General features: G+C 50.0%; 1 protein-coding gene across 3 annotated transcripts in view; it reads left to right on the forward strand.

The window, feature by feature from the left end:
• The window catches only part of DLGAP3 (DLG associated protein 3), a 56,949-nt gene that overhangs the window by 4,759 nt on the left and 34,557 nt on the right, over positions 1-17,633 (forward strand). For all 3 annotated transcript variants that reach the window (XM_044770315.2, XM_014864019.3, XM_044770314.2), the window contains one exon: positions 16,432-16,514. The gene's annotated coding sequence lies outside the window, so the exon portion shown is untranslated. The remainder of the gene's footprint in view (positions 1-16,431; positions 16,515-17,633) is intronic.

The following is a 17,633-nucleotide window of genomic DNA, read 5'->3' on the forward strand; positions in this document are numbered from 1 at the left end:
GATTTGGGAGTCCTCCCTCTAGCTTTAGGCCTCATAGTTATTAGTGGTATTTGGGAAAGGAGCTCCTCTTTCCCTGTTTCAGTTCCCCCTCCCCTTTCCAAAACTACCCTACTGTTAGTGTAGGGGTAGGGATGGAGAATGATGTTGTGGATGTGAGCTCTCTTCTTAAAGATAGTTTTTAGTGTAACAAGCTTATGGGTACTGGCACCAGCCTTTCTTCTACTGGATCCCAGAAGTTCAGGCTCAAGGCAGTGCTGGATTAGGAGAGCTAGGTTTTTCTGGTTAGGTCTGGGGTGGATAGAGCTCAGAAGTTCAGGATAATTTGATTGACCACATGTCATCCCCCTGCCCACCACACTTTGGAATATAGGACAGAGGATAGTGAAATGTTTTGCAAGCCTGTTTCATTCTCTGCCTACTCCAGCCACAGCTCAGAGCAGCATTTTGGAGAGACTTTTGTTAGGGAGGAAGATTTCCAAGCAAAGGATTTAAGGAGTGTATGTGTGGGGTTGTTCAATGCCATGAGCAGAGAAGGAAAAGGCTACTGGAGATGGGACAGTGGGGAAAGAGGAAGATCAGGGGAAGAAAAAATATTTAAATTGGGGGATAGGGTCTGGGTTTCAATCCTCAACTCCCTTGGAAACCTTTTCCCCACTAACCTAGGGTCAGGGTCATCTCAATTTTCTGGGTTCTTATGCTCTGTCTTTGTAACTCTGAAGGGAATAGGGCAAGGAGTTATTTCTCCAGGTCTCTTCCCTTGTCATCCCAGGGAGATGAGAGCCAAATGTCAGGACATGCAGATGAGACTGTGGGGGAACAACAGGCAGGAGGGGTTGATGGCAGCTTCACCTCCCCATCCCCAAGAGCACAATCAAATATTCAAATGGAATCCTTCTTGAGGGGAGAGGAAGGAGAGGGTTTCCAGATGATGCTGGGCAAAAATTGGGTGTGGCAGAGAGTTCAAGAAAAGGGGGAGGTATCTAGGGACCCCAAACTGAACCAGTTCATCTCTTCCCAGATGTGATTTCCAGGTAATAAGGAGCCCCTCACCAATCATGTTTTTGATGTAACTCATCAAGATGATTCCTCCCTTCTCTAGCTGCTTGGAAGGAGCTGAGTTTTCCTATGCTGTGGGTGCTGGGAGGTGGTGGGTGTGGGTGTGGGTGCCTGTTTGGGGAGGGGAGGTGTTTGTGCTCCACTCAGCTCCCTTGGTTACATAACAGCTTTGATAAGACTTTACTTTGGAGCTGCTGCTACTGCCTGAAGCAATCACCCCTCCACCCCCACACGGAATGCTGGATGTCCACCCCCTTCTCCCTGGCCCCTTCGAGAGTCCTGCCATTCATGGTCCAGTGTTCCAGCAGCTGCTTTCCTGCTGTGAAGTGTCTTCAGCTTGCCTCCCTGCTCCCTACTCAGCTCTTGCATTTAAATACTTGCTTTTCTTGTTATCTTGAGCCTAGGTCACCCTATTTACATTTTTAAGCCTCCAGGTCTATGCTTCCTTGGCAGGGCCCTGGGGCTGCGATGAGAGGGGTTCACTGAACATCATGAAGCTGCTTTCTAGGGAAAAAGAGTGGCATCCTCCGAGGTTTTAGGGCCCAGAGATAATTTTCTGACTCTTCCTTCCTCTGCCCCAATAACTGTTTTGGAGTCTGAGATCAGTGGACCATAGTCAGAGGTACTGGGAGGAAGAACTCTGGCCTTGATATTTTCTCTTCATTTCCCCTTTTAGAATTAAAGAGTTATATATATATATGGGTTTGGGGGTGGGGGCTGCCTCTTGGGTGGGAAAAGGTGCATCTTCTCCCTGAGGTGCGCCTACTTCATTGTTACCCGCCCCCCGCAGTTGTCTGAGGAAATATTGGTTACTCCACGCATGGGACAAGGGGATAACAGAGCCCTTTATTAAAAGGACTGTTTTTTTTCTTTTTCTGAGGAGGGGTGGGAATGGAGTGAGTCCAGGAGTGGGGCATATCCTATTGAGGATAGGGATAACTTTCCACGTGGCGAAGTGGGAGATTGGCAAGACGAAAGAGCAAATGCAAACTTGTGATGTCACTTGGAGAGAATATGGACTCCTGGCTTTGTGCACAGGGTAGAAGCCAGAGGAGGGGCTGGATATCTCTGTGATTCCAGTGCACATGCATGTGTACTTCTGCCTAGGAGTGGGCATATGACTATGTACGTACTGTGCACATGCATGTGTGTGAGTGTGCTGTGTGAATGTGTACAAGCACACTTATGAGTTTGTGCATAAGTGTGGACACATATATACATGTGTATATATGTGTATGACTCTATGTGTGCATCCATGTATATATGTGACTTGAAGGTAATTACTTAAATCTGTGTGTGTGTATGTGTGGAGTACTCACTCAATGATGCATAGATGTGTGTGAGGATGCATGTGAGCTTGTATTTGGGGGCACATATATGCACACATGACTTAACAACATACAAATATATGTACATAAGTTGAGTCATACATGTGAATAAATGTGACAGAGAGAAAAAATGAGAGAGCGAGCGTGAGAGAGGGAGGTTCTGACTAAACATTGGGACTGTCCAAACGTTGTTTTCCCACAAACTTGAACTTGATCCATCCTGATGCCTGTGACTCTTCTCCATAAAGTAGGCTCCTTGAGATCTCTCAAATTCTCATGTCACAGGGACCCAGTTGTTCCTTGCCACCATCCATATGATGGGAGTTTGCAGAGGAGAAACCTGTGCAGGCCTTTGGGACAGCTGAGTAAGAAACTGAACCCAAAGCTGATCAGATGTTATGGTTCTTAAGGGTGTAATGTGGGGGAAGAGTATGGGAACTTGAACGTTAATATTATCCCAGAAATTTCAAGAATCAAGCAGAACAAGTTGGGCTTAGTGGGTGAAAGGGGCAGGGATATTATGGAAGTCCAAATGTGTGCATAACCCTCACACATACAGGGTACGTGGCAATATGTGTGTACATTACTTGTCTGTGCCTTAATGTGCATATCTCAACATAAATATGCTTTCTAACATGTACATACATGAGCAAATCTACAGGGTTGTATATACCAACATAGGGATTTGTCAACATGTACACACATGCTAACACACATATCCATATGATCAGAGTATGCAAAAATATGTGGGCACATGCTAACATTGGCCTGTTTGCAACTCGTGACCACTTACAGCTGCACCTCACTCACCCAGGTTAACAACAGCCAGCAAATAGTCCCTTTGCCATCACATGTGCTTCACCCAATGCACCAATTCATTCAACCAATGTTTATTTTATGCCTGTGATGTGCCACATACTGTGCTAGATACTGTGGATGGTCCTTGCCCTCAGATAACTTACAATCTAGAGAAGGTAAAAGCCCTGGAACCAAGTGAGGAGAGTGTTAAGGAAGGTAGGAAGACATACGTGTTCACTGGGGGCAGTGGGGACCTATGGAGGGCTTGGTCATTTCTGGAGTGGGGAAGGGAGGGGTTTGGTAAAGGATTCATAGGAGAGCAGACCTTTGAGCTGAGGCTGGAAGGTTGAACAGGTGGTCACCAGGTGGGCAGCTGTAGGAAACAGGAAATGTCCCCACTGGTCTCCCTACTTCCACCTTTGCCAGGCCCCACACCATAGATTCTCCCCCAGAAGCAGCCAGACAAGGATGAGGTCGTGCTTTGCCAGTGGCTTTCCATCTCACTCAGAGTTAAATCCACAGTGCTTCGTGGGGCCTGAGTGACAAATTCTGTGTGTACAATAGCCTCCAGTGACCTCCGTGGTGTCAGGTGCCCCCTCTACAAGGGCTTCCTTTCAGTTTCACAGAGATGCTGAGCGCAGTCTCACCTCCAGGCTGTGGTACTGGGTTTTCCTTCACCCTGAAATGCTCTTCCCCCAGACACCCACGTGACTCGCTCCCTCACTTTATCCAAGTCTTTGCTCAAAAGTCACTTCTTTGGAGAGGCCTCCCCCACAGTCTGTCTTAAATAGCCCCTTGTCATCCTAGCCCCTCACCCACTTTTTAAAGAAAATTTCAGCACTTACCACCTCCACTCTTTCATGTCATTGTTTATCTTCTATCTTTTCCCACTAGAATGTAAATTTCATGAGAACGGGAGCTTCATCTGTCTGGTTCACTGTTGCCCCCACTGTGTCCAGAGGGGTGCTTGGCTCAGAGTAGGCCCTCAACGCGTGTTGGTGAATAGACAATTTTCGATAGATCGCACTGGCAGCCAGTGAGGAGAATGGATTGAGCTGGACCAAGATGTGAGGCAGGGAGACCAGTTAGCAACCCGCTGTAATAGCTTTGGTGAGGACTTAGGATGAGGGCAGCCCTGGCAGTGGAGGTGGAGAAAAGGAGATGCAATGTGCAAACACATGCATGCATGCAAACACACAAGCACACGTGTGCACGTATATATTTTAGCCAGTCGGATCTACTATCTTAGTCAGTATGGGAAGGCTAAGGAAGAAAGTAAAAGTATCTTTATGTGTATATGTGGTATGTATGTCATGAATGCCCCATGACAAGCTGGATACCCTGGCTGCCATTCTCCCTTCGTTTTGGATCTTGCCACCACCACCCCACATACGCCAGGCTGCAGAGGGCTACCAAGCAGGGGTCCCTCTGGTTCCATTTAGCCAGTGATACAGGACTCCTGCCTTAGGGAACAGGGATAGGGAGCAGAGTCCTGAACAGGGGGAAGGGTTTTAGGCAGTCAGAGCCACAGAGACTTAGAGACACACACAGGGAGGCATGTAGACCCTGGGAGGAGGGCTCAGAGCCGTGAGCTTGGGCCTGACCCAGACTTCCTGAGGCCAGATGTGGTGGGAGGCAGGGCAGCATCCTCAGACAGCATCTAGCCCCCACCTTTGCCCCTCCTCTCTCCTGCGGGGTGGTACCTTGGCCAAATATGGGCTTAGGAGTGAGTGGTCCCCCCAGGCGGTGATGTGAATTCAGGTATGGGGGACACCCAGGGAAAGGGGACCCAATATCTAGAGGACAGGCTGGGGGTTTGGTGGTAGGGGAGGAATCTCTCTGAGACTCGCAACTTTGGCTGTTTTCCCCTCTGAAGAGAGCATGGAGACTTGAGCTTGTGTTGCCGAATGAGGAACTGAGGTTAGACCTCAGGCAGGACCAGTCAGCTGCTAGGGTGAAGGGACTGAGACTTAGTACTCTGTGGGGAAATCTGGGAGGGGTGCTGGTGAGAAAAGGGGGAGGAAGTGGGAGTTGTGGGTCAGTCCCGCCAGGATGCCAGTCTCTGACCTCTGTTAGGTGTGGTGGGGGCATTAAAGCCTGAAATCCTCTTTGAGAGTTCCTCCCCCAGACATCCAAGCCTGCGCCAGGGTTGCCTCCTTCCCGAAGCCGGTGTTAGAGCCCCTTGTAGTTTCTGGGGTGTATGGGGGCCTTCTGCCAATCTCCTCGCTCATCCGGACTAGGGGCGGGGGCGCTGCAGCCGATCCCCTCCCACCTGGGCTCTGAGCATGGGGGTTGGGCCGAAACAGCCGCCAGAGCCGCCCACCTGCCCGCGGTGTCATGGCAACGACTCTGCCCACGTGGACGATGAGGAAAGGGAGGAGAAGAGAGGAGAGGAGACATCACGATCGACGTGAGGATGGGAAGGGGCTCCTCAGGGACCTGCGTGTTGGAACCCCCAGCCCTTCAGCTTGGCTGGGCCCTAGCACCTTTCACTCCAGGGCCCAGGGCGGGGTGGGGCTTGTGCTCCAGTCCTGGCCTCAGAGTGTGCATGTCCTTGAGTGTCCTGAGTGATGATGACCTTGGCCTCCTGCGCTGGGGGCCCCGGGGGTCCTGGGGAGATGGGGCTTTGGCACGTCCAGGCCTTTCCTTCTTTCCCCATCGCAAGTCGGGGATGGTGCCTGGGGCTGAGGGGATGAGAGCCCGACCTACTTATCCATTTTCTCACTATTTTTCAAAAGGAATATGACCCACTTTTCAGCCAATCGGACTGGGGCCTCTTCCCTGGCTGATTCCCTGAGCCCCCCTGCCCAGGCCTCTGCCCCATCCTCAGCTTATTAGCCACGTGCTGGACCCACTTCTGAGGGAAGCAGGTGCACCTGCGTGGAGGGGTCCTTCCCTGCCCTCTGTGCCAGGCTGGGAAAGGGCCTGTTCTGAGTGGGGCAAGGCTGGACCAGGGCCCAACTGATCCCTCGTCAGCTCCACTTTTGGTGGACCTCACTGATGGCCATGGTCCTGGGTACTTTGAGTGTCCTGTCTGCCCTCCCCATATGCTCCCAGGACACACCCCATGGAGGGTCAAGAAAGGCTGTGGGGAAGGTAGGAGAGGACTGTATGCTTCCTCTCGTTCTGTATCAGTGGCTGCTGGTGGGCTGCCTTCTGAAGCTGCTCCATTTCCACGGGGAAAGGGAGAGCCTGTGGCACTGGAGAACCATGTCTGTCTGTCTGTCTGCCTGCCAGAGCTCTCAGAGAACCCTCCTAGAGAGTTCTGTCTGTGCCTCTCTTCCCAAACCCCTCCCCCTCTCTAGGATATTGGTCTGGGCCTCAGAGCCCCCTCCCTCCCTCAGCTATATTGGCCTGGGTTGGCTTGGGGGGTGATTAGGGATTTAATTATTTAGTTTCTCCAGCTCAGTAGATTAATTCCATCCATCACAGGCAGGCTGAGCCTTCTCCCCCTCTCAGGGCTGCCTGGCCAACCCCAGAGGGAGGGAGCATTATCGCTCACCTGGGCCTAGTATTGGACCTGGGAACAATGGATAAAGTTCTTGTTGGGGGAGGATTTGGTGTATGACGTTGAGAAGACGTGGGTGCCTAAGTGAGGCGAAATGAACATGTATGTCTGTTGTATGGGGATAAACATGTGAACACGTATGTAAGGTTTTGTACCTGTACAGCTTCTGTGTGCAGGAGCATGAATGTCCATTGGATGAAAATGCACATGCATGTGAACCCTTGTGGGAACAAGGATGTGTGTATCTGTGCACATTACGCAATGATGACAATATACGTGAGGACAGATGCCATGTGAGTTGTGTTGGATGACTCTGCCTTGCTGTGTAATCTGTTTCTGGATAATACATGGGTTACACTGTGAATAAGCAGTTTCGGGAACATGTGTGCCCATGTGGGAAGGAGGGATGGCAAGGGTAGAGGTTTCCTGAGGCTGAGTGATGAGTCAGGGCACACTGGGTGTCCACCTGGTGGCCTCATCAGACCAGTTTAGTCAGAGAATGTGCTACTTTAGACCTGCCAGGGCTTGGTCTCCTAATGGTTGAGAGTGTCGGGCCTGGACTCGGACCCAGATTCAAATCCCTCTTCCAGCACCTGTGTGGCCTTGGGCAATTTTCTTTCCATTTCTAAGCCTCATTTTCCTCATCTGTAAAATGGGGGTAATAATGCTACCTATTGCGAAGGATAGTTGCGAGGACTACACGAAGAAGTGCATCTAAAGTATTTAACGTAAAGCCTGCTCAGTTGTAGGCATTCAAAGAGCTTAGCCTTAGACTTCAGAGTTGAAAGGCATCAGAGATTGTCTGGCCTGAAATGTGTTCAGTGCTCGAATCCATCCGTGCTTATACCATCCTGCGAAGTGACCCTCCCACCTCTGCTTGCATGCTTCCCTGGACAGGACACTCCCAGGTCTTCAGGAAACCCACCTCACACTGGACCAGCCCTGCCTTCTGGGGAGTTCTGGTGCAGCTGCAGGGACTCATTTCCCTCCTGCCTTCTCCTGTTTCTCCCCCCTCGCTATGCCCCAGCTGAGGGGTACTACTTCTTGATGGCTCAATCACTGACCCTAAAGTTATTGAGCACCTACTGTATGCCAGATCTTGTCCATGCAGATACAGATCAGATGAATCCTGGTTGTCAAGGAGCTCACAGCCTGCCAACAAATATTTACCCTACTGTGTTGAAGACCCAAGAGTAGGTAGCAACAGCTGTGCCCTGGGATTGATGGGGAAGGCACTCTTAGGGATGGTTTCTTGGAAGAGAAGATACCTAGACTGTATCAGAGGGCAAAGTTGGGAGGACAGGCCTTCCATATGGAGGGATCTCACAGTCTGTGCTGCCCATGCTCTCTCCCACTGTGGTCCTGGCTCCTGCTAAGCCCAGAAATCCAGAGAGGAGAGCAGAGGCTAAGATACACTGGAGGCTGGGGCAGGATCAGGCAGAGCTGAGGGGTGAGAGGTGCCACCACGTGAGCCTGGCAGTCAGCTAAGCACCCATCTCCATGGGGCCCAGCGCTGTGCTTGACTCCCCATGGGAGAGGCATAGAAGGAGGAGACGGGCCCTGGTGCTGGCAGCCCTGTTCCAGCTCACATAGAGACCTTACAGGACAGTGTGCTAACCCAGGAGGCAGTCCTAAGATCTGGACTCCATGGCAGAACCGGACATCTGGGCCAGAGGGTAGGAAGGCCATGGGCCTGACCTGGCTGAGAAGCTGCTGCCCAGTAGACCTTGTCGTGGGCTTGGGATCCTACCTGTTCTTCTCTGATGTCCCTGGCAGGCTCAGGTCTGGCAACATCCTGGAGGCCAGGGCAGCACCATCCCAATACTTGTCAAATACATACAAATGAAAGAAGGTGCTAGGGTGCTAAAGTCAGGAGAAGCCAGCATATGAGGACATATGTGCCCGTTACCTTGGATAGGTCAGCTTATTTCCTCATTGCCACAACCTTAGGAGGTAGGTAGTGTTATCCCTATTTTACAGAAGAGAACACTGAGGTTGAGACAGATAAAACAGGTTGTTCATGGTCACGCAGTAGGTTGCAATATAATGGTTGGAGGTAGATAGTTGGCTTCCCAACAACCAGCAGTCAGGGTGCTGGGCCTCTCCTTCCAGATCTCTGGAGTTGGAAGAGAAACCACTTGCCCCGGCTGCAGGGGTTGGTGAGGGTCTGCAAAGCGAGGGCCTCTAGTTCCTCAGATGCTGCCATCTTTGTCCGCCAGGGCTGCTGTGCTGTCTTCAGCATGCTCAGGGTGTGGGAGGTCTTCAAAAGGAGCCCAGGCTAACAGACAGTCCTGGATGAAACGTGAGACAATGAGTTTTCAGAGCACCCATTTCTGATCCAGCCTGAGTCAGGGATGCCTCCAGCTTTGGCCCATGGCTGACTGAGAAGCTTTCTCAGAGGCTCTGCTTCCAGACCTCATGCATTTTAGTGGTTTCTCCTGAGTTATCAATAGCTCACCCTCAGCGCTGTGCATTTTACTTGTATTGTCTTAATCCTGTGAAATCACAAAGGGGACTATTCTTGCCTCCATTTGAAAGTTGAGAAAAGTGAACTTGAGAGAGATGAAGAGAATTCCTTAAGGCCACATGTCTAATAATTGGTAGACCTGGGACATGAACCCAAACAGTTCAGCTCAAGGCTCAGAACTCACAGCCTCTCTCACTAGCTGCCTCTGACCAGGGTCCTATAGGAGTCTTGTCCTGGGAGTCCTGCCTCTCAGCAATAGATAGGGATGACTTCCCCAAAGAAGGCTCCTGGAGACCCTCAGGAGGGGGAGCATGGACATGACAAGGCAGAACAGCCTGAGAATTGGTTCTGTTCACAGAAAGGGAAGAACGGGCCAAAAGCACTTGGCCGTGGCTGCAATTAGGGAGTGTGGGGGCATGAGGCTGATTAGGCTGAGTTGTGTCTCATAGGCCCTTTGGCAGTCCTGAAGAAGGGAGAATAAGCCTGAACGTCACTTCTGGTGCCTCTTGGCCACATGGCTCCAGCTGGGAGAGGAGCTGAGGCCCAGAGAGTCTGAAGGAAGACACCTCCTTGGGGCTGGATGGTGGACCCTGAGCCCTGAGAACCCTCCCCACATTCTCATTCTTCTTCTCTGCAGTGTGGGGAGGGTCACTTTCCCCCCTCTTCCTTCCTCTTTCCCCCCACTACTTTCCTTGAACTATGCAAAGGGGCATATCTGGAGAGAGCCAGATGTGGCTGGAAAAGAACCATCTTTACCTGCTAGTTGAGAGGGGCTAGATAAACGATGAGCAGGGCTGGGTTTGGAGGCTCGATTTCTAATACCAGATCCTTCAGGGGCTCTCCACAGCCTTTAGAGGGAAAGGAGTGGAGGTCCTTTCTGTGGACTGTTGTGCGCAGTTGTAGAGTGGACGAGGGTGGCAAGTGAAGACTTTCATTCATGCAATAGATATTTTTTGAGCACCTGTAGTGCCAGGCATTGTTCTAGACACTCAGAATACTGCAACGCATTTGACAGACGTAGTCCCTGTCCCCCTGGGGCTTATGTTCTGCTATGAGGAGACGTACTGTAAACATGTAATAGATAAAGAAAATAATTTCAAAGAGCAACAAGTGCTATCAAGGCAATAAAACACGGATGATGTAGAGTGTGCCTGGGGGATGGGGCTCGACTTTAGTTCGTGGGTGGTCAGGGAAGGCCTCTCTGAGCTGAGACCCAAAAGATGAGACAGAGGAAGCCATGGGAATATCTGGGGCAGAGTGTTCCAGCAGAGAGAACATCAAGTCAAAAGCCCCCTGAGGTGGGATTTTCAAAGAGATTCCAGGTAGTGTGGGTTATTCACAGGCTGAGCACCGTCCAACGGGTCAGGAGATGGATTTAGACTTGGCTCTGCCTAAATGTCTCCAGTGTTTTGGAGCACAGTCAGCCCGTTTTCTGTAAATTTCCTACCCCATCCTCCAGGAAGAGTTGATTAAATAAAGTAGTAAAGGTGAATGAAAAGACCCTAAACCTCCCTTCTTCGATTCTCTTCTTCTTTCCTTCTTCTCTGTTTTCTGGAGCAGTGAGAGTAGGAGAAGGAGGTTTTCCTTTGGGGTCCTAAGGGCTGCAGTTGGGCACAAGGCATGCTGAGTCCTCAGTGACAGGACTGGGTAGCGGGGTTGAGAGATGGGGATGGGGGCACCAGCCCAGCTGCAGAGATCCTGCCAAAGGCAGCTGGGCAACGCCAGTGTTGAAATGGTCAGTGGGCTCTGGCAGAACTGGATGCAGGAGGAGGCGGGAGGCTGAGGGCAGAGTGCCTATCCCTGGGCACAGGAGTGTGGGCTACACGTCAGAGGCTCTGTGTTAAGGCTCCCCAGTAGGTAACCCTTTCACAGTGGACATCCAGCTCCAGCCCCGAAAACTGCTGTCAGGACAGGCGGTGGTGGAGGACTGGACAGGGGAACTGAGGCAGAATCCTGGATATTCTGGTTAAGTCAACACAGGGAAAGGGGGCAGGTAGGCAAAGTCCGAAACTTTGGGCTCCCAAGGGCCCACATGGCTCCACCCATAGGCATGGAGGATCCCAGACACACAGGTGCAAAATGAGTTCCAGACCTCACTTGCTGTAAGTTCTGCTGTGTTGGAACTGGTATGGCATGACCTCATAGGCTCCAGTGTGAGGGGACTAGATGGGGCTGATCCCCAGCAAGAGAGCAACTGTCTCCCTTTCCTGCCATCTGGACCGTTGTGCCCAGCTTGTTGCTCTCCCAGACAACTTCATAGGGAAGACATGAATCAGTTAATATTTGCTTTTTTGAAATCTTCCCCACTGCCCAAGGCATCACTTTGTGTCAATCTCTAAGACACTGGCCTTTGTCGAACACACCTGGAGCCCTGGGTGCCCACGTTTGGGCAGTCTTGAGTAAGAACTGCTATTCCCCAGCAGAATATCTTTGGTTTCATATGGCTGTCCCAGAAAGATTAAGTGACTTACCCAAGGTCACACTGTAAAACAATGGAGAAAGTTGTAGAAATGAAGGTACAAATAATGATAGTGACCTTTACTGAGTATCCACCAGACACCAGGTACAAGACTAAGGGATTTGTGTGCTTTGCCCCATTAACCATCACATCATTAATACCTTCCTGATGGCTCCAATATTATCCCCACTTTACAGATAAGAAAATAAGCTGAGAGGTGCATCACCTGCCCAAGCACACACAGCTAGTGAGTGGAAAGGGATTTGAACCCAGAGAGACTCACAACAGAGTCTACACCGATGACTGCTTTGATCCAGGGAGATTGTGAGTCGCCTTGGTCTCAAGAAAGGAAAATCAACTGATTTGGCCAGGCAGGGCCCTGGGGGAGAGCAGAAGAAAACACTCTGACTCCTTCCTCTGCAGCTCTTTTCCTTCCTCCATTTTCCATTCTTTTTCTGGAAGGTAATTGCTTGGGGCAGTGACAACCTCCTGGCGAATTACACAGCTGGTTTCCCAGTGAGATTTGTAACAACAACCCCGCCAGCCTGGCAGCCCCCAGCAAGTTCCGGTTTAAGAAACTAATTGCTGGATTGTGTAGTTGGTGCTAAATTGGGTAATTTCTTGGTGACGGCATGTGTGCCACTTCTTCCATTCCCAGATAGATTCGAGCTGCATCAGAGAAATTGTCACACACGGCACCCTCCCAGACTCCTTCACTCCCCACTTCCTAGCCAGCCACAGGCAATTGCAAAAGCGGCTGCCTTTCTGGGCCCAGAGGTTCCACATCTGGGCAGCTCTCTGTGTCCTGGGATAGTGGATAGATGCCTGGGTGCAGTAAAATGGGGAAAATAACACCAGCACCCAGAGTTGTCATAGGGCTTCAGGGAGCTTCCTTTAGTACTTATCTGACATTGGACTTGGAACAAACTCAGTACTCACCACACGGGGGAAAGGCGAAACCATACTCTGGTTAGGTCTAGAGTGTGTGGTATGGGTGAGGTTATTTTATTTGTTTGTTTCCTTTTTTTTAAAGCAAATCCACTTTCATTACTGTGTTTGCTTCAGACTGACGTTTAATAAGTTTGGCCTCTCTGGGCTTGAAGCACAGGCAGGAGAAGAGATAAGGCATTGGAGTGAGGCAACACTGGATTTTGTTTCTGGGTTTACCACCAACTCTGTGACCTTGGGCAGGTCAGTTTGCCTCTCCAAGCCTCAGTTTCTTCTTCTGTCAGTTGGGAGGAGGGGTAATGTCTATCCCTTGGAACAGTTGTGAGAATTAGATAAAATGTCCTAAGAGAAAGGATCTTGTTCTTTGTAGGCTCACATTCACTCAGCAAACACCTGCCACATGCCAAGCATTGTTCTAGGGGTCGAAGATAACGCAGTGAATAAGATGGATGAAATTCTTGCACCTACCTGGAGGTTGCATTCTGGTAGGAGAGACAGACAACCTCTGAATCATGCAGATTGAAAATGGTAATGCTGTAAGAGCTATGCAGGGACACGGTGCCTCGAGAGCAAACAGCAGGGGGATCTGACCTAGTCAGGGAGGCCAGAGAAAGCTTCCCTGAGGAAGCAACAACTGGGCTGAGATCTGAAGGGTGTGGAGGAGTTAGCAAGGCAGAGGTGGGCGGGAAAAGCTTTCCGGACAGGGGGAATAGGCCTCATGATGGGAGGGATCATGGGACTGCAAAAAGACTGGCCTGGCTGGAGCAGAGGAAGTAAGGGGGAGCATGTCGTGAGAGGGTGCTGGAGACGTAGGAAGGGCCAGACCCTGCAGGTCTCATTGGCTGGGTCAAGGCATTTTATCCTAAGAACATCAATAAGCCAATAAAGAGTTTTAAGCAGAGAAGTGACATGATCAGATTTGTGTTTCCAAATGACCCTATGCATTGGAGCAGGGGAAGAACAGAAGCACAGAGACCAGTTAGGAGCTTTTGCTGATGTCCATGCAGGAGAGGATGTTCTGAGGTAGTCAGATTAGTTAGCAATGCTTACTGCTGCAAATACAGAAAATCTGGCCAATGGTTTAAATAAAGAGGAGTATATTCCTTACTGCATTTAGGCCTGGAGGAAGGCAACTGCTTATGTTCCATGCCTCAATGACTCCAGAACTAGCATTTCAGTGATTCTCTAGGCCTTTCTTTCATGGTGGCAAGACAGCTGCCCTAGCTCCAGGCATCACGATTGTATTCAAGCTGAGAAGAAAGGCAGGAAGGCTGGTACTAACAAGCTCCATCCCTTTTATCACAAAGGCAGAATCTTTCCCAGAAACCCTCATCATATTTTTATGTTTATGTCATTAACCAGAAGTGAATCATGTGGCCTCTAGTTATAAGGGAGGCTGGGAAAGGGGAAAGAGTTGGGCCTGTTTTAGCTAGTCAGCCAACAATGATTTGGTGGATATGGAAATAAGTGGACAGATCTATTCTTAGAAAGCAAAATCCACAGGACTTGGTGATGGATTGCATTCTTAGTCCCCTCCTTGCTCATTTTTCCTTCCTATTGATTATGTTTAGTAATGGGATGGCAGCAGGAGGAATGTGATCATAAAGCATAATATATAGGAGGAAGCCTATATAGTTAAATCTATATCAATTAAATCTTCTCTTTAGGAAATTCGTAAGTTGACCATCTTCTTCCCCCGGTAATTTGGATTTGATTGTATTATTTACTCTTTTGGACATTGGAGATTTTGGAAATCCAAAATAAAGGCTTCACATGAAGGATGACACTATGGAATCTTAGAGGTTATAAATTGGTTTTGTATACATTGTATCATTTGATATTCATTACAGCCCTGGGAGATAGGTGAGCAGGTGTCATTAGGCTCAGGGAGGGTAGGTCACTTGTCTAGTGTCACACACCTTCTGATCTCAGGGCTTGCGCTTTTCCCACTAGGCAGTGCTGCTCCATAGGACATTGGTAAGGGAGTCAGGGGTGGTTTGTCTGGAGAGGAGCAATTACAGGGGCCCATAACCTCTGAGACTAGAGCCAGGAGAATATGGATTGATGCTAAAAGATGGAAGTTTGAGAAGATCTTGATGCGGGCTCAGTGGCTTGGCAGCAGCACCTGTGTGGGTTGAGGAGGGGGGAGCCTGGGAATGGCCACCATTGGGAAGGCTCAGCATGAGGCTGCAGCTTGATTTGACCACAAACAAAGCCCATGGGCTGGTCTGGGCTTCTGCCAAAGTGGCCTTTCGTGCTTTGAGTCTCAGATGTGGACGCTGCCTGGGGCAGGATAAGAAGGACCATGCCATGGACAAAGGACCAGGCTATCGAAGCTTCTTTCCAAGGCAGGGAGATGCTTCCAGGTGCTTTTCCAACAACTGCTTTCGGGGCCATCTTGGTCTGAAGTCACCTCTGCTTCCACAGGGAAGAGCAATGGAGGAGAATTGTTGTCTAGAGCCAGGCAGTTGAAATCTGTGAGGTCACCCCAGTTTCCCTCCAGGCGAGATAACCAGCAGCTTCTCCAGTCCAGGCCACAGGGTCGGCAGGGGGCTGCTCATGTCTCACCCTCTCCTCTGTGGAAGATTCCCAGGAGACTCCACAATCTTCTTCATTGTCTCACATCCCTCGAGGTCAGGAAGTTCCTCCTGATGTCTGACTGTGTCTCTTCCACTACCATTAATCATGCCTGCAAAGCTAGCTCTTCTTCCTGACATCCCCATGTCTAATAATGGCATCATTAGTCTTCCAGTCACGGCTGCTGCAAACTTCAGAGTTGTCTTCCTTTCTGACTCTCTCTCTCCCACCTCTTCCCAGTATTTTCCAAACCCTAAATGTCTGCTGGAACTCTCCCAACCCACTCCTCAGAATTCCTAATTTTCCCACCTCGTTTGCCTTTGTGCCTGCTGTTTCCTCCACTGGCAATTCTCTCTCCCCCATCACCATTGTCTATGGAACACACAGCCATCTTGTTCTCCAACTCAAACACACTCTTTTCTGGGAAGTCTTCTTCAATTTCTCTCTATTGAATCTGGTCTTGCCCTCACCTGAACTAGCCTAACATTTTGGTACCTCTTTCCAGCCCTGTCATTTATTCATCTAGTTAATGAACATTTATTAAGGACCTGCTCTGGGCAAGGCCCTGAATTAGGTGCTGGAGATCCAGAGATAAATAAAATTTGGTTCCTACCCTGCAGAAGACCACATTCTAATTGGAGAGACAGAAACTGAAACAGATAATTTCAGTGCAGTGTGAAAGCTGCTTTCATGGGGGAACCCAGGGTGTTATAAAAACCCAATAGAGAGGCATAACCCAGAATAAAAGTACAGAAAGTCTTCAAGGGAAGGTAGGGCTTAATATGAGTAGTATTAGCCAGGGGAAAGGGTTGGGGGGTGGATGAAAAGAGATTCTGGGAAGAGGGAACAGCTTATGCAAAAAAACAGGGACCTAAAATAACCCTGTCGTGTGAGAGATTGTTCTCCTCTTAGACTATAAGCCCCTTGATGACAAGGGACCACACTTAAATCACCTTAAACACTTCTCACTCAGAGTCTTGCTTATGGTATCTGCTCAACAAATATTTGTAGAATGGAATCATATTTGAGGGCAATGAAAATGCAGTGGATCAGCACAATCACACAGACACCTGCAATTGGAGGTAGTCCAACCTGTAAGCTCATTTGCATGTATTTGCATAATGAAGCCAACTTCATTTCCCTGGGGGTCCAAAGGCTCTGCATCGTGGGGGATCCAATCACTCCTGGTTGGGGGGGTTGGGAAGGGAAACTGTCAAGGCCAGAGACTGGTCCTCTGAGGACTCTGGGAAACTCTCTGTCCCCTTCACTCACCACTCTTCTTTTCTATCAGGAGCCAGTGGTCCTGAGCCTTCTGAAGTTAGTATTCTGCCTGGCAGTGGGGATCCTGACACCGAGGATGGGACACCCAGGATGGTGAGTGGTAGGAGAGTCTGAGAGATGGGGATTAGATTGGGGGTTCTCAAATCAGAATAACTTGGGTTTGAATCTTGATTCAAAGTGATTTACCCACTTATTGGCTTTGTGACCTCACCATTTTGAACTCAATTTTCTCATGGGTAAATGTGGATAATATCTATGCACAGAATGTCAGTGGGATTAGAGAACATTAGGTCTGCACAGTACCATATACATAGCAAGTGCTTGGGAAATAGTAGGAGATGAGCTGTGAGCAGGATCTGGAAGAAGCCTGAAATACGGTGGGTATGGGGAGGTGGTGGCGGGGTGGAAGGGAGGGTGAGTCGCAGAGGTGCTGCTGTCTGGAGTCTTTGAGGCTGTCATCCCCTCCTAGTCAGCAGATGGTCCAGGAGCCTGGTCTGGGATGAGGGAGGGCGCCGTCTGCCAGCCTATCGGTCCCTGTCCCTCCTGCTGACACCCCCTCCTGCTGTAGCTCCTGTCCTGGCAGCTCTGGAGTCCTGATTGGAGGCAGTTCTTGCTGAGAGCTGACCTCTCTGTCCTGTAGCCTTGGCAAGCCTGGGATGGGGGCCAGGGACACTGATTCCAACGTTTTCTCTCCATCGCCTCCTTGCCCTGCCAGCCCACTGTTCCTAGGAGGAGGAACTCTCGGGTTCCCATCCCAGTTTAGGATTCAGATGCTGCCTTGAACAGCCAGTATTCCCCCTCTTTATGGTGTCTCCTCCCTTTATGACTTCCCTCCAGTGGAATGGGGTTGGCGGGGGGTGGGTAAAAGGCAAAAGGAGAAGAAATTCCACTGGGGACTATTTGGAACCCGGAAGAGGAAGGAGGAGTCATCTCAGGTTATTCCTTCCTATCTCAGTCCTGGAAGGAGGGAGAATGAGCCTGCAGTCAGTTGGAAGGAGCAGGGTGTGGAAGGAAGGGGAGGGATTTTCCTGCAGAATCATGCTGGAGATGTAGTTTTGGGTCCAGTGCTCTTGTTCATTACTGCTGCTGGGAGCTGTCACCCTGAGACCTGGCTTCTCGCAGCAGTGGAAGTGGGCAGGGATGGGGCAGAGGTGAGGCCCTGGGTCAATTTGCCTAAAGCCAGCTTGTTAAAAGTTCACCTAATGACTGGTT

The sequence above is a fragment of the Equus asinus genome, chromosome 5, assembly GCF_041296235.1.
Source record: "Equus asinus isolate D_3611 breed Donkey chromosome 5, EquAss-T2T_v2, whole genome shotgun sequence".
Lineage (NCBI taxonomy): Eukaryota > Metazoa > Chordata > Mammalia > Perissodactyla > Equidae > Equus > Equus asinus.